This window comes from Myotis lucifugus, unplaced genomic scaffold (assembly GCF_000147115.1).
Source record: "Myotis lucifugus unplaced genomic scaffold, Myoluc2.0 scaffold_2, whole genome shotgun sequence".
Classification (NCBI taxonomy): domain Eukaryota; kingdom Metazoa; phylum Chordata; class Mammalia; order Chiroptera; family Vespertilionidae; genus Myotis; species Myotis lucifugus.
This window is the reverse complement of record NW_005871050.1, coordinates 26,761,724-26,784,923: the sequence shown is the minus strand read 5'-3', so window position 1 is coordinate 26,784,923 and position 23,200 is coordinate 26,761,724.

Sequence of the window (23,200 nt, the reverse complement as noted above, 5' to 3'; positions counted from 1 at the left end):
ATCCTCTGACCACAATGAAATAGATTTAGAAGTTAACAAAGGGAAACATTTGGGGAAATTCAAACATATGTGGAAATTAACAGCACAATAACCAATGGATCAAAGAGAAAATTAAAGGGTAAATCAGAAAACACTTTGATATGAATAAAAATCAAGACACAACCTATTAAAATTTATGTATTTTCCAAGTGAAGCAGTTCTTAGAGGGAAATTTATAACTGTAAATGCCTACATTAAGAAATAAATAATATGTCATATCAATAACCTACAACCTTAAGTTACTGAAAAGGGGGATTAAGCTAAACCAAAAGCAAGCAAGAGGAATACAATAGAAAGATTAGAGCATAAATTAACAAAATAGAGAAAATTGATGAAATTAAAAGTTGGTTTGTTCAAAAGATCAGCAAAATTGACAAAAAAGTAGCTAGTTTGAGGAATAAAAAGCTGAATGGTTTTACTAAATCAGAAGTGAAAGAGGAGATATTACTACCCACCTTAAAGAAATAAAATGGATCATTAAGGAATACTGTGAACAATTTTATGTCAACAAATTGGATAATTTAACTGAAATGGATAAATTCCTAGAAAGACACAAACTACTAAAACTAAATTTTTATCAGTTGACAATCTGAATAGACCTATATCAAGTGAATATATTGATTAGTAATTAAAAACTACCCATAATGCCAGGCTGGTGTGGCTCAGTGGTTGAGCATCAACCCCTGAACCAAGAGGTCATCAGTTCAATTCCTGGTCAGGGCACATGCCCAGGTTTCAGACTTAATCCTCAATAGGTGGCGTCCAGTAAGCAGCCAATTGATGTTTCTCTCACATCGATGTTTCTATCTCTCTATCCCTCTCCCTTCCTCTCTCTTTAAAATCAATAAAATCAATATGGTGGGGGGGAACTACCCATAAAGAAAAGCCCAGGCCCAGATGGCTTTAGCACTGAATTCTATCAAACATTCAAAGATTAATTAATACCAATCCTTCACAAACTCTTCCAAAAAATTACAGTAGAAGTGAACACATCCTAAATCATTCTATGAGACCAATTATTTGAGGCTGGATTCCAAAACTAGAAAAATATATCACAGAGAAGCTACAGATCAATATGAACACAGACACAAAAACCCTCAACAAAATACTAACAAACTGAATCCAGCAACATGTAGAAAGAATTAAATACCATAACCAAGTGGGATACATATAGCCAAGGGATACAAGATTGTTTAATTATCCAATAATTAATGTAATACATCACATAAATAGAGTAAAAATTACAGTATAATCTCAGTAGCAAAGAAAAATAATTTGACAATATACAACATTCTTTTATGATAAAAACACTCAAAAAACTCAGAATAGAGGGGAACTTCCTCACCTAATAAAGGATCTCTATGAATCCCCACAGCTAACATCATACTAATGGTAAAAGACTGCATACTTTCCCCCTAAGAACAAGTCTGTTTGTTCTTGCCACTTCTATTCAACATTATACTAGAGGTTCTAGCCAGAGCAACTAGTCTAGATAAAGAAATACAAGGCATTAAGATTAGAAAGGAAGAAGTGAAACTATGTCTAGTCACAGGTGACAGAGTCTTGTATATAAAAAAATCCTAAGGAATCTAACTCAAAAAGCATTAAACTAATAAAAGATTTGAGCAAGGTTGTAGGAAACCAGATTAGTATATAAATACCAATTGTATTCCTATCCACTTGCAATTAACAATCTAAAAATGAAAATTAGAAGACAATTTCATTTACAATAGTATCAAAAAGAAAAATTGCTTAGGAATAAATTTAACAAAAGGAGTGTAAAATTTAGAAAACTTCAAAGTAACATTGAAAAAAATTATAGAAGATCCAAATAAATGAGAAAAATTGTTCATGGATTGGAATATTTTAATTCAGCAACACTCTCCAAAGTGATATGAATATTCAGTACAATTTCTATCAGAATCCCAGTTAAATTATTTGTTGTAACTGACAAGATGATTGTAATTATTTTTAATTTATTAATATGTTAAGGCTTAAGTAAGCCATTTTTAAATTTCTTTTATATATATATACATTTACTTATTGTTGATAGTATTACAGATGTCTCCAATTTCCCCTCTCCTTTGTCCCCCTCCGCCAAACCACTACCCACCCACCTCAGGTCTTCACCACTCTATTGCCTGGGTCCATGGGCTATGCATGTAAGTATATAGGTTCTTTGCTTTATCTCCTTTTGCCCCCAAAACCTCACTTCCAGGTATATCAGTTTGTTCCATGCCTCAATTCTTTGGGTCTTATTTTGCTGGTCAATTCATTTTGTTCATTAGATTCTACAAATAAGTGAGATCATGTGATATTTGTCTTTCTCAAATTCCCTTATTTCACTTAGCGTAATAGTCTCCAGGTCCACCCATGCTGTCTCAAAGGGTAAGAGATCCTCTTTTTTTACTGCTGCATAGTATTCCATTGTGTAAATGTCCCACAGCTTTTTATCCATTCATCTACTGATGGGTACTTGAGCTGTTTCCAAATCTTAGCTATTGTAAATAATGCTGCTATGAACATGGGGGTGCATATGTTTTTTTCTGATTGGTGTTTTGGCAGTTTTTAGGATATATTTCCAGAAGTGGGATCTCTAGGTCAAACGGAAGTTCCAGTTTTAATTTTTTGAGGAAACTCCATACTGTTTTCCACAGTGACTGCACAAATCTGCGTTCCCACCAACAGTGAACTAATGTTCCCTTTTCTCCACATCCTAGCCAGCACTTGTCGTTTGTTGATTTTTTGATGATAGCCATTCTGACAAGTATGAGTGAGATAATACCTCATTGTGGTTTTAATTTGCATTACTCTGATGATTAGTTACTTTGAGCATTTATTTCATGTGGCTCTTGGCCATTTGTATGTCCTCTTTAGAAAAATGTCTATTCATCTCTTCTGCCCATTTTTAAAATGGATTGTTTGTCTTCCTTTGGTTGAGTTGTATAAGTACTTTATATAGTTTGGATATTTTTTAAAATATATTTTTATTGATTTTAGAGTGGAAGTAAAACTTAGTGCCCTAAGGCTGTGCTATCTAGCGTTGTAGCCATCAGTCACATGTGGCTATTTATAGTTGAATTTAATAAGTTTAACATAAATAAAATGAAAGATTCAGTTCTTCATTCATACTAGGCACATTTCATTTGCTCAATAGCCACATGTAGCTAGAGGCTACTGAATTGGGCAACACAAACACAGGACATCTCTATCATCAAAGAATGTTATTGGGCCCTAGCTGGTTTGGCTCAGTGGATAGAGCATCAGCCTATGGACTGAAGGGTCCCAGTCTTCGATTCTGGTCAAGGGCACATGCCTGGGTTACGGGCTCAATCCCCAGAAGGGAGCATGCAGAGGGCAGCCAATCAATGATTCTCTCTCATCATTGATGTTTCTATCTCTCTCTCCCTCTCCCTTCCTCTCTGAAATCAATAAAAATATTTTTTTAAAAATTTAAAAAAGAATGTTATTAGCCCTGACTGGTTTGTCTCAGTGGCTAGAGCATCGGCCTGTGGACTGAAAAGTCCCAGGTTTGATTCCAGTCAAGGGCATGTACCTTGGTTTCAGGCACATCCCCAGTGGGGGGTGTGCAGGAGGCAGCACATCAATGTTTCTCTCTCATTGATGTTTCTAACTCTCTATACCTCTCCCTGCCTCTCTGTACAAAATCAATAAAAAGAATGTTATTAAACAGTGCTTCTATTGCTCCACTCTCTGCCTGTATCTAACTACCATCACATTAGGTGTAAGATCCAAATAGATTTCTTACAAAGCTGACATCAATATTAATCATAGAACATTATTGTTCTCTTGGAATTTTACATACATGATTTCATTTATTCCTACGACAGTCTCATAGTGGAATATTTCACATGTAAAAAAAATGAATGTTGGAAGCCACAAACACAGGGCAAACTTCAAATTATAGCTAAAACCCTCTCATCAATTCAAGGGGTAGGATCGGTCATCAAGGGACATAAGAAAGAAATTGGAAATAGACTGGAGAAGTCCTGCAACTCTAAGTTTTCTCTTAAGAGGACATAAAAATGGCCAGCAGGCATATGAAAAGATGCTCAACATCTCTACTCATCAAGAAAATGCAAATAAAAACCTCCTCACACAAGTAAGGATGGCTATTATCAAAAAGTCAATGAATAATAAGAGTTGGTGAGGATATGGGAAAAAGGAATCCTCATGCACTGTTGGTGGGATTGTAAATTGGTACAGCCACTATGAAAATCAGTATGGATAGTCCTCGAAAAGTTAAAAATAGAATTACCATGCCACCCAACAATTCAACTCCTGGATATTCATCCAATAAAATTGAAAACATTAATTAAAAAATATATGCATTCCTATGTTTATTGTAACATTATTTGTAATAGCCAAGATAGGGAAGCAACCTAGGTGTCCATCCATAGATGAATAAAGAAAATGTGAGATTATATATATATATATATATATATATATATATATATATATATATCTCCTATCTAATAAAGAGGGAATATGCTAATTGACCCTCACCTCATCGCAAAGATGGCAGCGCCCACAGCCAATAAGGATGGGATATGCTAATTGACTGCCCCACCCTCAAAAATGACAGTGCCCACAGCCAATAGGAGGGAATATGCTAATTGACTGCCCCGCCCTCAAAGATGGTGGCACCCACAGCCACAAGATGGCAGCGCCCAGCCCCCTCAGCCCCAGTGGGGCAGCAAGCATGCGGCAAGGCCGGGCCTGTCCCCAGGTGGGCCCAGGCACTCCGTGCACCTGCCTCCATTGTCCCCCAGTCCCCTAAGCCCCCCAGCCACCCAGGGTTGGCTCAAGGCACAAGCAAGCCTCGGATGGTGACTGCCCAGCCACCCAGGGCCACCCGAGGCTCAGGTAACCTGGGCCGGCCAAGGCTTGTGCTGCCAGCAGTGGCGGCAGCAGAGGTGTGATGGGGGTGTTGCCTTCCCCTGATCACCGGTTCACCTCCTGCCCCTGAGGGCTCCTAGACTATGAGAGGAGGCAGGCCGGGCTGAGGGATCCTCCCTCCAGTGCATGAATTTTCATGCACCGGGTCTCTAGTGGGTGTGTGTGTGTGTGTGTGTGTGTGTGTGTGTGTGTATTATGAAATATTACTCAACAATAAAAAAGAATAAAATCTTTCATTTGTGAAAACATGGATGGACCTAGATCGTATTATGCTAAATGAAATAAGTCAGACAAAGACAAATACTGTATGATTTCATTTATAAGTGGACTCTAAGAAATCCAAGAAATGAACAAAAAAAAACCCAAACCAAACAGACTCATAGAAACAGAGAACAAACTGATGGTTGAGAGAGGGGAGAGGGTTTGGGGATGAGGCAAAAGGTGAAGAGGAATAAAAGGTACAAATTTCCAGTTACAAAATAAGCCATGGAGATATAGTGTATAGCACAGGAAATATCCTATCTAATAAAAGAGAAACATGGTAATTAGCTGTACGGCCCCTACCCTTCCCATTGGCTAGTCACTGAGATATGCAAATGAACTGCCAACCAAGATGGCAGCCGGCAGCCAGGCAGCTGACACCAACAGGGAGGCTTGCTTGCTCCAGTGACGGAGGAAGCCAGGTTCCCCACCTGCCTTGCCGGCCTCTCAGCTGCTCTCTAAGAAACATTGTAACAAATATAGAAGCTAAACCAAACCTCAGAAACCTCCTTTCAGTCAGCCAGGCTTCAGCCAGCTGGACCGCAACATTGTTTCAAATACAGAAGGTAAACAAAGGCCAGAAACCTGCTTTCAGCAGCCGAGCCTTAGAGCTAAAGCTGGCCCAGAATAAAAAAGAAAAAGAAAAAAAGGAGCGGTTGGGAGCTTCAGTCAACCGCCAGCCTGAAAACGGCCCTCAGCCCCTCACCCAGACTGGCCAGGCACCCCAGTGGGGACCCCCACCCTGAAAGGGGTATGACCAGATGCAAACAGCCATCATCCCCTCATCCAGGCTGGCCAGGCACCCCAGTGGGGACCCCCACCCTGACCCAGGACACCCTTCAGGGCAAACCAGCCAGTCCCCACCCGTGCACCAGGCCTCTATCCTATATAGTAAAAGGGTAATATGCCTCCCAGCACCGGGATCAGTGGAGCAGAGAGGACTCCCGGCACCGGGATCAGCATGACAGGGGGCAGCGCCCAAACCCCCTGATTGCCCTGCGGCTCTGTGTGTGACAGGGGGCAGGGCCACAACCTCCCTATCCGCCCTGCTCTGTTCATGACAGGGGAAGGCGCCCCAACCCCCTGATCGGCCCTGCTCTGTGTGTGACAGGGGGGAGCTCCCCAACCCCCTGATCGCCCTGCGGCTCTGTGTGTGACAGGGTGCGGCGCCCCAACCCCCCCGCCCCCACGGGCCCTGCTCTGTGTATGACAGGGGGCGGTGCCCCAACTCCCCTATTGGCCCTACTCTGTCCGTGACGGGGGAGCTCCCCAACCCCCTGATGGGCCCTGCTCTGTGCGTGACAGGGGGGAGCTCCCCAACCCCCTGATGGGCCCTGCTCTGTGCATGACAGGGGGGAGCTCCTCAACCCCCTGATCGGCCCTGCTCTGTGTGTGACAGGGGGGAGCTCCCCAGCCCCCTGATGGACCCTGCTCTGTGTGTGACAGGGTGGAGCTCTCCAACCCCCTGATGGACCCTGTTCTGTGTGTGACAGGGTGGAGCTCTCCAACCCCCTGATGGACCCTGTTCTGTGTGTGACAGGGTACGGAGCCCCAACCCCCCTGATGGGCCCTGCTTTGTGAGTGACAGGGGGCAGCGCCCCAACCCTCCGATCGGCCCTGCTCTGTGCATGACAGGGGGTGGTGCCACAACCTCCCCATCGACCGTGCCTTGAGTGTGACAGGGGGCGGTGCCCCAACCCCCGAATCAGCCCTACCCTGAGCGTGACTAGGGGTGGCATCGCAACCTCCCGATCCACCCTGCTCTGTGCATGACAGGGCCCGACGCCCCAACTCCCCAATCGGCCCTGCTCTGAGCCCGACCAGGGGCTGCACCTAGGGATTGGGCCTGCCCTCTGCCACCCGGGAGCAGGCCTAAGCCAGCAGGTCATTATCTCCGGAGGGGTCCCAGACTGCGAGAGGGCACAGGCCGGGCTGAGGGACCCCCTCTCCCCTCCGAGTGCACAAATTTTTGTGCACCAGGCCTCTAGTAGTCAATAATATTGTAGTAACTTGGCATCCTGACAGATGGTTACTAGGCTTAGTGTGGTGATCACATTGTAAGGTATATACATGCCGAATCACTATGTTGATTAAAAAATCCTGCAATCATTATGTAATACAACTGAAACTAACATACTATTATATCTAACTATACTTTAATAAAGAGAAGTTTTTTTAAAAAAATTCTTTCCTACCCCACAAACGAAATGCTGCCTAGTATTTCAACAGGTGAACTGTTGAAATGTCATTAACAGGAAGAAAAAGAACACAAGATAATCAACAAAATTGATCTGCTTTGTCTTGCCATTCTATTTGGATCACTCTCATATTGTCTGGTGTACAACTGTAGCTGTAATAAAAGCAGCAACTACAAAACAGCACAACTATACAATTTAGCCAAGATTTAATTCAAAAGCTGTCACTGGCTTGTCTGACTGCCAGCCTGTAATTTTAAACTTGCATTCTGGCTTTTAGAAACAAATGCATTTTCCACCCTCAAGCCATCTTATAGATATATTTTCCAGCTCTCCTTTTCCGTTTTACACTGAAATGTGCTCCCTGACATACACTACAATTTATAAATATTGGACACAGCCAAAACATGGAAGTAAAGTTAGGAGAGAGTTTGACAATGTAAAGAAATCACATCTTTATAAGCTTCCAACAAGAAATGTTTATAGTGCATTTAATCACTGTCATTTGGCTTATACTCACCTCTTCATAGTAATAGATATTTTCCTGTGAAAGAGTAACATGGGGATTTTTTAATCAGTTCTTTAGTTAATAACACAAATGCCTGTTCAAACAAGTCATGATGACCTTTAACAATGATTTAATACAGGTCTACCAATGAGAGCCAGATATTCTGTTATTGCCAAAAATATTTTTTCATTTTACTGTTGTTATTTTTTAAAAAAGAAAAGAAAATAAGAAATGATATATTAATCATGTGTTTTTTTCCTATTTGCAAGATATCATTCTGGCACTGGCCGGTTAGGCTCAGTTGGTTGCTCATTGTCCTGTTCACTAAAATGTCACCCATTGGATTCCTGGTCAGGGCACATACCCAGGTTGCGGGTTCTATCCCTGGTCAGGGTGTGTGCAAGAGGCAACCAATCGGTGTCTCTCTCACATCAATACTTCTCTCTCTCTCTCTCTCTCTCTCTCTCTCTCTCTCTCTCTTTCTCTCTCTCTCTCTCTCTCCCTCCCTCACCCTCTAAAACAAAACAAAACAAAACAAAAATCCCACAATAAAAATATATTTTAAAAAAGATATTCTGAATTTTATGGTTTGAAAGCACTTTACTGGATGGTTAATTTCTATCAAAGTTGATTCTAATGTTTCTTCACATAATACTTTTGTCATAAAGAATGTGTGTAAAGGAGTGATTCTCACAGGAAGGAAGGAAGGAAGGAAGGAAGGAAGGAAGGAAGGAAGGAAGGAAGGAAGGAAGGAAGGAAGGAACTAAATTCAGCATTTATTTTCTGAACCTAATATACATCAATCATTTGAGCAAATGTGCTTATTAACTCCCCCTTCTGTAGATCTTGAAAAATTCTTTGTAGTAACATGTAGTAAATTTCACTAATCTTAAATGCACAGTCGATGAGTTTTCTTCCTATGTCTACACCCACGTAATTGTGACCTAGATCAGGGGTCAACAAACATTTTTTTAAAAAGCCAAAAAGTAAATATTTTAGGCTTTGCAGGCCATATGTTCTCGGTCACAACGATTCAACTTTGCCTTTGTAGCACAAAAACTAATGGGTGTGGCTGTGTGCCAATAAATATTTATTTAAGGACACTGAAATGTGAATTTCATATAATTTTTCATGTCATGAAATATTCTCTTTTTCATTTTTTCCAAATCATTTAAGATATAAAAAATTACCCTTAGCTCACAGCCATACAAAAAGTGGGTGATGGCCCAGTTTGGACCTCAAGGTAGAATTTACTGACCCCTAGCCTACTTCAGGATGCAAAATGTTTCCAGAACCAAAGAAGTCTCCCTTAAGCCTCTTCCCAGTTAATACCTTTCCTATAAAGATAATCATCATTCTGACTTCTATTACCATACAGAAGATTTTCCTGTTCTTGGACTTCATATAAATGGAATCATACAATATGTACTCTAATTTTTTTTAAATTACAGTTTATATTAAATATTATTTTATATTAGTTTTAGATATACAGAAAAGTGGTTAGACAATCATATACTTTACAAAGTGTCCCCTGGATATTTCAAGTACTTACCTGGCACTGTACATAGTTATTACAATAGTATTGACTATATTCCCTATGCTGTATTCCCGTGACTATTGACTATAAATCTATATTTCTTAATCCCTTCACCTTTTTCACCCAGTCCCTCAAACTTGCTCCCCTCTGACAACCATCAGTCTAATTTCTGTATCTATGAATCTGTTTCTATTTTGTTCATTTACTTTGTCTTTAGATTCCATTTATAAGTGAAATCATATGGTATTTGTCTTTCTCTGTCTGACTTTTCACTTAGCATAATCTATATAATAAAGAGCCAAGGTCCTAATGACCATTATGACCGAAGGTTCCACCAGACCGGAAGTCAGTGCTGGGTTGTGGAGGGGACCCAGCACTGACTGCGGCTGCTGCGCCTGACCCAGCACTGACTGCCTAGAGTAGGGGTGGGCAAACTTTTTGACTCGAGGGCCACAATGGGTTCTTAAACTGGACCGGAGGGCCGGAACAAAAGCATGGATGGAGTGTTTGTGTGAACTAATATAAATTCAAAGTAAACATCATTACATAAAAGGGTACGGTCTTTTTTTTTTTTAGTTTTATTCATTTCAAACGGGCCGGATCCGGCCCGCGGGCCGTAGTTTGCCCACGGCTGGCCTAGAGGGCTGTGGATCAGGCCCAGAGAGAGGCCTGCAGAGAGAGAGGCAGGGTCTGATCTATAGCCTTTGTTGCAGCCGTTGATCAGAACTTGCCTCTCTTTCTCTCCCGTCCTGGCCAACAGCCGCACCTCCATTTCTCTCCAGGCCTCCACAGGGGCTGCTGATCAGCCCTGCCTTTCTGATCAGGCCCCGTTGTTAGGCCCAGAGACACTGACTGGCATAGAAACTGACCAATCAGAACCAAATCTGGGTCCACTGTGAGGAGCCAATGGCTGCCTAGGAGGCGGAGCTTTTGATGCTGACTGGCATAGAAACTGACCAATCAGAACCAAATTGGCTGGCAGAGGAGGGCAGTTGGGAGCGAGATCAGGCCTTGGAGGAGGGCAGTTAGGGGTGATCAAGCAGGCAGAGGCAGTTAGGGGGGATCAGGCCAGCAGGAGAGGGCAGTAAGGGGTGATCAGGCAGGCAGAGGCAGTTAGGGGCAATCAGGCCAGCAGGTGAGAGCAGTTAGGAGTGAGATCAGGCCGGCAGGAGAGGGCAGTAAGGGGTGATCAGGCAGGCAGAGGCAGTTAGGGGCAATCAGGCCATCAGGGGAGAGCAGTTGGGATCAGGCCTAAACCGGTGGTCAGACATCCCCCGAGGGGTGCCCGATTGGAGTGGGTGCAGGCTGGGCTGAGGGAACCCTCCCCCACCTCGATGCACAAATTTCGTGCACCAGCCTCTAGTACACTATAAGACCATCCACGCTGTTACAAATGGTAAAATGTCATTTTTTTCATCACTGAGTAATATTCCATTGTATATATGTACCACAACATTTGTATCTACTCATCTATTGATGGACACTTGGTTTGATACCATATCTTGGCTATTGTAAATAATGCTGCAATGAACATAAGGGTGCATATATCCTTTTAAGTTAGTGTTTTGGATTTCTTTGAATATATACCCAGAATTAGAAATTGCTGGGTCATTCTATTTTTAATTTTTTGAGGGAACTGCATAATGTTTTCCATAGTGGCCACACCAATCTGCATTCCCACCATCAGTGAACAAGGGTTCCCTTTTCTTCACATCCTTACCAATACTTGTTGTTTGTTGATTTATTGATAGTAGCCATTCTGGCAGCTGTGAGGTGATACCACATTTTAGTTTTAGTTTGCATCTTTCTGATGATTAGTGACATTGAGCAAATGTCTATTGGCCATTTGATTGTCCTCTTTTGAGAAGTATCTATTCGGTTCCCTGTCCATTTCTTATTTTTTATTTTTTTTGTGTTGAGTTGTATAAGTTCTTTATAAATCTTAAATATTAGCCACTTATTTGATGTCAATATGCATTCTTTTGTGTTTGACTTCTTTCATTCATAATTCCTTTCAGTGGGATTCAGCCATGTTGTACCAATAATCAATTTATTAATGCTATGTAGTGTTCTACAGTATAAATATATAAGTAGTTATCCATAATTTATTTATTTCTTCTACTCTGCATTCCTGAGTTATTTTTATTTTGAGGCTATTTTGAATAAAGCGGCTATAAACATTCTCATACACATTTTTTGGTAGATGTAAGTCCTCTCTCTTTCTCTCTCTCTCTCTCTCTCTCTCTCTCTCTCTCTCTCTCTCTCTTATGTATGTGTGTGTGTCTCATTCCCCCCATCACCCCATGAGAAAAGTGGCTCCCAACTTCTGCTGATAAGAACCACTTACAGTGCATAGACTTGTGAGACTATCTAAACTTCTCTCTTTTCATTTGTATTCTTACATGGGAACTATTACAGCATCCAGTAATAGATGGCAGTGGGAAGGTTCTAGCCAGCATAGGTAAAATAGATTCCCTGATGAAATGAGCTTCATGCCCCCACTCCTTGAGAACATAGAGAAGATCCTAAAGTTACAATGAGTGTCAGGCACACAGACCCTGAAAAAAATGGGGTATATTCGACCCCTGTATCTGCCTTATGAGGGGCATAAACCCAGAAAGCACACAACACTACAGGGATTTGAATGTCGAGCATTAGAAATCTAAAGAAAATAGTGTTCAATTCATTGTGTTGATTCCCTATCATCCCCAGATTCAGCTTTGGCTCCCATACTCTCATAATTATGATTCCCAAACAATTAAATTTGGTAAATAAAATGGAAAAAATAACATATTTTCTATTGTCATATTTAAAAACTAGCCTCTGCATATATCTTTTTGAATTAGTGTTTGCCTTTTCTTCTGATAAATGACCAGAAATAGAATTGCTGGGTTGTATGGTAGATGGTTACTAGATTTAGTTTGGTGATCACACCATAAAGTATATAAATTTTGAATGAATATGTTGTACACCTGAAACTAATACAATATTGTGTGCCAACTATACTTTAGTAAAAGAAAATTTTAAAAATGGGTGAATTTCTGCCCTGGTCCACATGGATCAATGGTTAGAGCACTGGCCTACGCACCAAAGGGTCACGGGTTCAATTCCTGGTCAAGGGCACATACCTGTTTGCAGATTTGATCCCAGGTCCCAATTTGGGGCATGTACAGTAGGCAACCAATTGATGTGTCTCTCTCACATCTATGTTTCTCTTTCTCTCTCTTCTCTTACTTTCCTTCCATTCTCTCTGAAAAATCAATGGAAAAAATATCCTTTGGTGAGGATTAACAACAAAAATATGGGTGAATCTTGGTTTTAAAAAATGCTTTTGAGCAACATATACTGCTTTGAACATCTTAACTCTGAATAGAATATACTCAAATTTAATTTTCAAGCTATATAGAACACAAAAGAAACAAACATTGAAAGCTTTCAGTGGTGAAGAAAAAATATGAGAGTGATTTCTCTCTTGTTCTGTTTTTCCTCTTTCTGTGTTTCTGTTTTTCTCCATCACTCTACATCTGTCACTCCCTCTCAGCTTTTTTCTTTAGTCTCTGTGTGTGTGTCACTCTTTGTATATCTGTCACTCACTCTGTTTCTTTGTGTATGCCTCTCTCAATTTCTCAGTCTCAATTTTATCCTTTCACAATTTCACTCTATATATGTGTGCCACTATTTCTCTCTGTCTTGCTGTTTGTCATTGTCACTCACTGTATTTCTCTCCCTCTCTTGTTTCTCTGTGTATAAGTGTTTGTATGTCTTTCTGTGTGTGTGTGTATCTTTTTCTTTGTGTCTCTATGTGTGGGTACATCTCTTTGTGTCAATATTTGCATCTTCGTGCAAGTCTTTTTTTGTCTTTCTTCACACTGTGTACTTCACACTCTGTCTTTCTTCACACTGTGTACTCATTCATTCACACACAGGCCTGTCTCCTAGCCATAAGGAAAAGAAATCAAAGTATTCTGGAACATTGCACCTATACAGAAAGAAGTGCAGTAAAGAGACATTCTGTTTGTTCGAATCTCAAGACTAAGATGGTCTAAATGCAAATTCTGACTGAGGTTCTATCTGAGGTTGCTCTTTTTAAATAAGCTAGTTAGGTTAGCCTTAAATATTGGGTAAATATGAGAATGCCAGTAGATTTTGATTTGAGGAAGCCTACACAGCAAACTTTGCTACAATGCTGTCATGCCATCTTTATTGATTCATTTCATTAGCTTCACCATTGCCTTCTTCCCACTATTCTCTTTAGAAATTGAAATATTCCTGGGAGATACAATGTAATCAAAATATATTCACAATGAGATGTTAGTGGTTTGTGAGAGGTAAGAGAAGCTTCTACTGGCTACCTGGCATGAATGATGTGTCTGTGCCTGCTTGCCTGCATGTATGTTTCTTTTAGTAGAGGTGCAAGAGTTAGAAAATAGAAGTAAGGGAGATGAAAGAAAATTAGGAAATCCACTATCACTCATTGAGTGAACTTGACCAAGTCACTTAGTTTCTGTAGACCTCAGCTCCTCCAATAAGAAAACGTGGGGAAAGAAGTGGTATGGAAATAGACTAGGTTTCAGGTCCCTCAACATCTAGAGACTCTCCCCTTTTACCAGGTTCCTATGATGGGCTTTCAAGCAAGATTGTGACAGAAGAAACTTAAAGAAAAAAAATTACACCAGATAATCTCTAAAGTCCCTTTCTAGTCAGAATTTCTTTGATTTTAACCCTAAATACCAAAGGTGTGAGACTACCTCCAGAATTTAGGTGTGCCTAATTTAAGGAAATGTATATTGAAAAGAATGCCAAACAGTTTTATGAGTTAGTTATTCTTCAATTTGTATATTAGATTACTTTTTTTTCTGTGTTCTTTTGAACTCTTTTAAATGACCCTTGGTCATTTTACAGATTTATTCATGCAGATTTGTAAGCATTAATTTTTAAACAAAATCCCATTTTCCTTTTATTTACATTCTATCATGAAAAGTGAATATAGCCATAGAAAAGATTAGTGTGGAATAAAAACACACTTAAAAGGCAGCCCAGCTTCCTTTGAAACCACAAAACACAAAAGCAAATACTTTTCTGAAAAAAATATTAGTTTATATCTATATGACATTATATTTGATTGTGCCACCATTAAATATCATATTAATTTGGCATTTGGGGAGGTAGAGGGAGGTCCTTGAACCTTTCGATCTTCCTAAAGTCCCAAATAGAAGTCACCATATTCTCACCTCTAATAGTCTGTAGAACACTTCTCTTTGCAATTTGTAGGCAATGGCTTTCCTTTCAACTTTGCCTTGAAAGTTGCCAGGTATAGTCACTATTTTTGAATCTAGTAGCCTCACTAGAATGAGGCTAATTAATAATTCCTATTGATTTTTCCAAGCATAGTGTTTTTTTGAACTCCAAAGCAAAAATATTCAGACTAGATTTAAGTAGCCCCATGACCTTGTTCAGCATTTTTAGTGGCTTTCAAAGTTAATTCCTTCAACTTTACTTCTAATGGCTTGTAAACAAAAGCTGCATTTTCAATCATATCCCTAGCTTTGGCCTGCTAAACAATTTCAACAAACAGGTCCATGAATCCTTTGAGTTAAAGCTGAAGAATCTTATAACTGTAAGTAGTCCTCCCTAATTTATGGTTTTTAGGAAAAGTCATAGCTTTACATAAATTTACTCTCCTATTAGCTTAAGAAAATCTCTAAATTTCATATTGTGTTTCTATAGCAAGTCATATCACTATTCTGAGTGCCAGAGAAACCCTCTAAGATTGCAAGGTAAAATATGGTGGAATATCCCCTTTTATGAGTTTTCCACATATCCTTACATCTTCAAGAATAGAGGCTAAGGATGTGTGAAATTCATGGATCCTGGCCTCCTAATGGTTTAGAGAGACCTTGGTAGAACTCAGCCCCATTTCTTCCCATTTTTGCTGACTTATACATGGAAAAAATATTGATGATTCATGACAAAGGAAGGATGGAGGGGGGAGCTAGTTTGAAATGGTAGGAAACCTTAAATATAAACTGTTCAAAAAAGCACTAAGTATGGTTGTTTACTTTTATACACAATAAAGTGAAATAGGCCAAAAGGGATTTTATAATAAGATTTCAGTAAGGAACTGCTTTCATAAATTGGTAGAAAATTTAGCTAATTAGCTTAACAATTACACATAAATGAAGGGGGTGCTTTCAAAATATACAATGCATGGAAAATTGGTATTTTAAGGAATTTTATAAATCTTTGCAGGAAAATGTTCCTACTATTGTAATTAGCTTAGCAAATTGGCTTCTTAGAGCATAAAACTAAAACCGGCTGGTTCCTCAATTTTCACTAATTCAGAAAATAAATATATTCTAAACTGAGACCACTTGAGGTTTGTCTCTGCTTGTGAAACATGATTTTTGGACTGGAACACGTGGTGTTCCCCAGATTCTTTGTCCATCAGTGTCGAAGAATGAATCCATGGCCTGAAGACGGTATACCAAAGGTGGAGACTTATGAAGAACAAGTACAGACTCCCACGTGGGGAAGGGGAAAGAATTTCACAACACAGACTCCCATGTGGGGAAGGGAAAAGAGTCTCGTTGACTTCCTGTTTCTACAGTTTATAAAGGCTGTTAGTCCCTGTGTCCTGATATCCCTTCTAATTGGTCAATATTCCCTTTTGAATTGGTTAACGATAGCAACTCCCAAACTCAAAGGTCAAACATCACATAGGACATGTGATGTCCTCCTCCCTCATTGTCCTCCTATTGCTTCTGGGCTTTCTTCCTCCTTCATTATCTTCTTTATCTTTTGGCTACTCCCAGTTCCCTTGTCTTATGTAAATGTAACTGCTGCCACTCCCTTGTGTTATGGAAATTTACCTTCTTCCAGTTCCCTTGTCTTATGTAAATGTAACTTCTCCCAATCTATAGCCCTGTATTTTTTCCAATTCTAAAAATTCTCTAAACCTGCCTATATTCCCTTAAAATTCCTATTTCACTTGTGTCCATTCAGTTTTTTCCCTTACACTTCCTCATCAGCACCCCCAAATAATAGGAACCAAACAGATGCTTTTCATTGATAGTAATTCTTGCATAGAAGAGAACTAGAGAAATAAAAATTTTTGTTCTTGTTCGCCATTTCTCCTTTTGGAGAACTGGCTGAATAAAGCATTCTTCATGCATGCCATATGACATAAGGAAGTGGGTCTGAAATGCTGGAACCTTTTAATGAAATTGTACCTATATCTCTGATGAAAGAGCTCTCTTCACAAACTAATTGTGTATACAAGAGAAATATTAGCCTACTTCAGCGCAGACCTCAGCAGCAGCATTTGTATCCCCAATCTGAATGTCCTAATTATAAATGAGTCATGCCTATTTGTCAAACCCTTTTCAGATCTCTGAGATGTATAGCTTTGCCTTTTATCCTCTTGTCTTAGTCATTGGGATTACTTTATGTACTAGAAAGTAATGAGATTGCATTTTCTCTCCCCAAATATTCTATCACTCATACTTTTCATTTAAGGCAGACTGACCTTTCCCCCCAATTAGAACAAATTAGTGACATTTTACTTCATCTCAAAACCACTGAGCCATTGTGAGAGCAGAGTCAATGGTGGGGCCCTTGATGAAAGCTGAGCAGAAGAGAAAGGAACAGAGAAAGCAGGAGTAAAGAAAGTGAGGTGGGGGTGCAAAGGATGGTGACAGAGGGCAGGGTGGGGGTGCCAGTGGTTAGGAATGAAAAGAAAAGAAAGGAAAGGAAAATGAGGGTGAGGTGGCCTGGAGACAAGGGAGAAAAGCTTAGGGATTGCAGAGGGGCAGGGTGTTGAGACTGAAAAAGGATCAAGAAAGAATGAGCAGGAGACAGGTGTGAAGTGCTTTGAGGCTCCAAATGGGGAAAAGTGGGGAGGGTGATAAGGGGGCTGCCCCAGTTGCTTTTAACTAGATGTCTTGCTCCTTCTCTATACATGAAAGAGCTCTTCCTTGTTTGCTCACTGGCACTCAAATCTCTGTCTCAGGGCCCTTTTTCTTTCATAATGATAGGAATATATTAGGATAAAGAGGTAGATAAGAGTTTGCCTAAGGCACAATGGTGTTGTGAAAAGAGGATGGCATTGGAGTCAGACAGTTTTATATTCAATTCACTGTGAGTACTGGCAAACTACCTTATCCCTCAGAACTTCACTATCTTCATTCAAAATTAAGGGCAAAAATATTATTATCTAAAGTTATGGCTAGGATAATATGAAATCAAGTGCTGGCAAGTGCCCAGCACAGGGTTGGGCAAATAGTAAGAGCTCAATAGGTTAGCTCTGGATCCTCACGAAAAATTTTGCAGGTATACAAAACTATCTGTGGCCCTTTATTTGTACAAAGTAGGCATACCATTGTGTGGTATCATTTGTAAGACTGAGGAAGAGTTTGTGGTTTCAGGATTTCCTTTCCTTGATAAACCTTGTTAATGTCTCTGAAATTGCATACTTAGAGAAGAAAGAGTCTAAAGACTACAGAGTGATTCTTATTATATAATGAACTATTTCAGATAGTTCTTTTTTTCAAATATGACCATCCCACAAGTGGCAACAGGAAAAACATTTAATTTGTGCTTTGTGCCATATACTTTCTATTCACCCCCATGTTTCTTATACAGTGAACTAGTGGCCCGGTGCATGAAATTGGTGCACATTAAAAGAGAATTAATTGGAAGAAATATTTTAATATTGCTATTTGCCTTTTCTCTATAATAGAAGTGTCAGAGATGAAAGAAAATTAGTAAAATGTATATGAAAATCTCCCTCCTGTCAGAGTCTGGGGCACACCGCGGGTCCTAGAGTTAAGTCCTTGCCCACCACCTGCATGCACTTCGAAAATGCAGGAGACCCAGACCTGGCCTGCCCAACCCCTGTCAAGCCCCTCTGGGCAGGGGGCGCAGACTCAGGTCCCCCGGCCCAGCACCAGGTGGGGGGGGCACAGTCTCAGGTAACCCGTCAAGCCCTGCCAGGTGGAGGGCATGGCCTGAAGTCCCCTGTCAAGCCCCACCGAGTGGGGGGCGTGGCCTGAGGTCCCCAGCCTGGCACTGGGGGAGGGCATGGCCTGAGGTCCCCTGCCCTGGCACCGGGGTGGGAGGCGCAGCCTCAGGTCCCCATCAAGCCCTGCAGGGTGGGGGGTGGGGCCTGAGTCCCTCGCCCTGGCTGGGCACAATGCAGCCTCAGGTCCCTGCTGTTCAGTGGTGACGTTACAACGTCATGGCTAATTTGCATATTCCTCTATTATATAGATAGATACTTAACCTTGGGAAAGCAACAAAATAGACATGGGCAAGATTCTTGGAGTTTCAGTTTTCCTAGTAGATTTAGAAAAAACCAGTGAAGTAATGACTAATGTGTAATTGAAAACATTATTATTACATTCAAACAAAAAAAATACACCATGAAATAGAAAGAAATTTGAGTGAAATTCAAAGACAGAGCATGAACATGAGACTTTGTTATTTCCCACTGAGACAACTTTGGGCTGTGTTCTCAGACCCTCTAGAAATATAAGATCAATCTAGTTATAGTTAGATAGGCTAATGTCCCATGACAAATATATCCCAAATTAAGATGACTCAACCACAAGAGAAGTTTTTTTTTTCTCATTAGAGTGTAAGGTTGAGTGTTCTTGGTCAGCAGATATCTGTCCTCCATGAGGTGATTTCAGAACATAGGCTACCTCCAGCTCAAGATGCCATTATCCCCTATGCCAGCCGTGGGCAAACTATGGCCCGCGGGCCGGATCCGGCCCGTTTGAAATGAATAAAACTAAAAAAAAAAAAGACCGTACCCTTTTATGTAATGATGTTTACTTTGAATTTATATTAGTTCACACAAACACTCCATCCATGCTTTTGTTCCGGCCCTCCGGTCCAGTTTAAGAACCCATTGTGGCCCTCGAGTCAAAAAGTTTGCCCACCCCTGCCCTATGCTAATGTTTCTCAAATATTATTGTGCATTTGAACCTGTGGATCTTGTTAAAATTAGATTGTGATTTGGTAGCTATGGGGAGGGGGCTGAAATTCTGCATTTCTAATGAGCTCCTAGGGAATCAGAGAAATGTACTTTGAGAAGCAAGGCCAAAAACAATGGTTAGCAAACCTAACTGCACAATACAATGGCCTTGTTAACTTTTAAAAAATCAACCAATGAACTTATACATATACATATAGCCCATGGACAGACAATAATGCAGGGAAGGCCTGGGGAGGAGACATGGGAGCAGGATGAAAGGAAATGAAGGGAAAAGGGGACATCTGTAATACTTTAAAAAATAAAGATCAATTAAAACATTAAAATATCAATTTTATTATCACAATTTATAAAAAATAACGGAACCCATTTAAAGTGTAAATTTCTGCAAGTTTTTCAAAATGTACTTACCCATGTAATTACTGTAATAAAGATATAGATCATTTTCATCACCACAAAAAGTGCTCTTGTGCCTCTTTAAAGTCAATGCTCCCACCCTATCTCCAGGGAGCAATTAGTGTGCTTTCTATCATTATACACTAGAGGCCTGGAGCACAAAAATTTGTGCACTCGGGGGGTCCCTCAGCCCGGCCTGTGCCCTCTCGCAGTCTGGGACCCCTCGGGAGATAACGACCTGCTGGCTTAGGCCTGCTCCCGGGTAGCAGAGGGCAGGCTCAATCCCTAGGTGCAGCCCCTGGTCAGGCTCAGAGCAGGGCGGATTGGGAGGTTGCGATTCCACCCTCAGTCACGCTCAGGGTAGGGCCGATGGGGGGTTGGGGCACCGCCCCCTGTCACACTCAAGGCAGGGTCGATGGGGAGGTTGTGGCGCCACCTCCTGTCACGCACAGAGCAGGGCCCATCAGGGGGGTTGGGGAGCTCCCCCCTGTCACGCACAGAGTAGGGCCAATAGGGGAGTTGGGGCACCGCCCCCTGTCACACACAGAGCAGGGCGGATCAGGGGGTTGGGGCGTCGCCCTCTATCACCCACAGAGCAGGGCTGATCAGGGGGTTGGGGCGCCGCCACTCTCACACTCAGGGCAGGGCCGATGGGGAGGTTATGGCTCTACCCAGTCACACACAGAGCAGGGCCTGTGGGGGGGGAGGTTGGGCACCGCACCCTGTCACACACAGAGCCGCAGGGCCAATCAGGGGGTTGGGAACTCCCCCCTATCAGGCACAGAGCAGGGTGGATAGGGAGGTTGTGGCCCCGCCCCCTGTCACACACAGAGCCGCAGGGCGATCAGGAGGTTTGGGCGCTGCCCCCTATCATGCTGATCCCGGTGCCGGGAGGCATATTACCCTTTTACTATATAGGATAGAGGCCTGGGGACCGGCTGGTTTGCCCTGAAGGGTGTCCTGGATCAGGGTGGGGGTCCCGCTTGGGTGCCTGGCCAGCCTGGATGAGGGGATGATGGCTGTTTGCAGCTGGTCACACACCCTTCAGGGTGGGGGTCCCCACTGGGGTGCCTGGCCAGTCTGGGTGAGGGGCTGAGGGCTGTTTTCAGTTTGGTGGGTGACTGAAGCTCCCAACCGCTCCTTTTTTTCTTTTTTTTTTATTCTGGGCCAAGGCCTCTGCTGTTGAAAGCAGGTATCTGGTTTGTTTGGGTTCTATAATCGAAACACTGTATCATCTCCAGCTCTGAGATCCCGGCCGGCTGAAAGCTGGTTTCTGGGGTTTTGTTTAGCTTCTATATTTGTTAAAATGTTTCAAACTGCCAGCTCAGAGGCCGGCAAGGCAGGCGGGGAACGTTGGAGTCCTCCTTCACTGAAGCAAGCAAGCCTCATGTTCGCTTCCAGCTGCCTGGCTGCCGGCCGCCATCTTGGCTGTCAGTTAATTTGCATATCGCCCTGATTAGCCAATGGGAAGGGTAGCGGTCTTACGCTAATTACCATGTTTCTCTTTTATTAGATAGGATTTTCACATGCACATACGCCGAGTGACCACATACGCCGAGTGACCAGATTATTATGACCAGCCAGATTATTATGACCACCCCATCAGTACTTTGTTGGGTCACTTTTTGCCTTCAATACTGTGGTGATTCTTCTTGGCATTGACTCCACGAGATGTTGAAAGGTGATGTGAGGAATCTGACACCAGGCCTGATGAATAGCACTGTCCAGTTCTGTGAGATTTGATGGTTGTGGAACCAGCTGCCTGATGGCTCTTTTAACTTTGTCCCACAAATGCTCAATTGGATTGAGATCTGGTGATTGTGGGGGCCACCTAAGCAAGGTAAAGTCTCCCTCGTGTTCTTGAAACCACTCCTGCACAATATGAGCACTGTGGCATGACGCTTTGTCTTGTTGGAAGAAGCCATCTCCATTGGGATATGCCATCAACATGATAGAATGAACTTGATCAGCAATGATACTTAGGTATGTTGTGCTATTCTGATGTTTATAATGATCTGGCCCTCTAGCAACTTCAGCACAAAATTATAGCTAATTTGCCTTCAAATGTCAGGTGGTCTTAATAATCTTGCCACTCAGTGTATATGTATAATAAACAAATGATATCTTAACATGAGGCTATTTTAAAAAGTGAGTTGATATGTTAGGTAAATATTAAGTACTGGTATTATATTGCTATGACAAAAATTGAGAATTGGCTAATGTTTGGGAAACTTATAATGGGAGGGTAATGCTTAAGGTCTTTAACAATCTTTATCACTTAAGGAGCAATAAATGAAAGAGTTAACAGAAATGGAGGCTACAACTCAGAAAATTGGGAGGATTGTAAGAGAGCCTAGCACGTTGCATATTAAATAATTGTTTAATTGATTGACAGTAGAATGTCAGCTATGCCTGTCAAACAACAACAGCGGTGCACAGGTAGATGGTAATTACTGTAACAAAATCTTCCTTTTAAATTCAACCACAGGATGCAACCTCTATTGCTAAAACTCAGAGAATATAAAGCCTATCACTGACTGAAGGGAAATTAGAGCTAATTCTGGAAGAAGTTCTCATGACTCAAATAGACAAAATATTTGGTTGTTGTTATTTTTGTCCACTTTACTATTCTCATTCTTTTGTGGGGTTTTGTTTGGCTGATTTGTTTTGACTTAGAATTTAGTCAAATATGTACTAGAGCAGTGGTTCTCAACCTTCCTAATGCCGCGACCCTTTAATACAGTTCCTCATGTTGTGGTGACCCCCAATTTCATTGTTACAAATTGAACATAATTAAAGCATAGTGATTAATCACAAAAACAATATGTAATTATATATGTGTTTTCCGATGGTCTTAGGCGACCCCTGTGAAAGGGTTGTTCGACCCCCCAAAGGGGTCACAACCCACAGGTTGAGAATCGCTGTACTAGAGGCTTGGTGCATGAAATTCTTGCACTCATGGTGGGGTAGGGAGGTGTCAGTATCCCTCAACCCGGCCTGTGCATTCTCACAGTCCAGGAGCCCTCAGGGGATGTCTGACTGATGGCTTTAGACCACTCTCCGAGGAGAGTGAACCTCAGCCAACAATTGGACATCCTTAGCACTGCCAGAGACGGGAGAGGCTCCTGCCACCACCGCTCTGCTGACCAGCTGTGAGCCTGGCTTCTGGCTAAGTGGCGCTCCCCCTGTGGGAGCGCACTGCTCACTAGGGGGCAGTTCCTGGCCCAATCTCTAGGTGCAGCCCCTGGTCGGGCTCAGAGCAGGGCTGATTGGGGAGTTGGGGTGCCGCCCCGTCATGCACAGAGCAGGGCGGATCGGGAGGTTGCGGCGCCACCCCCTTTCACACACAG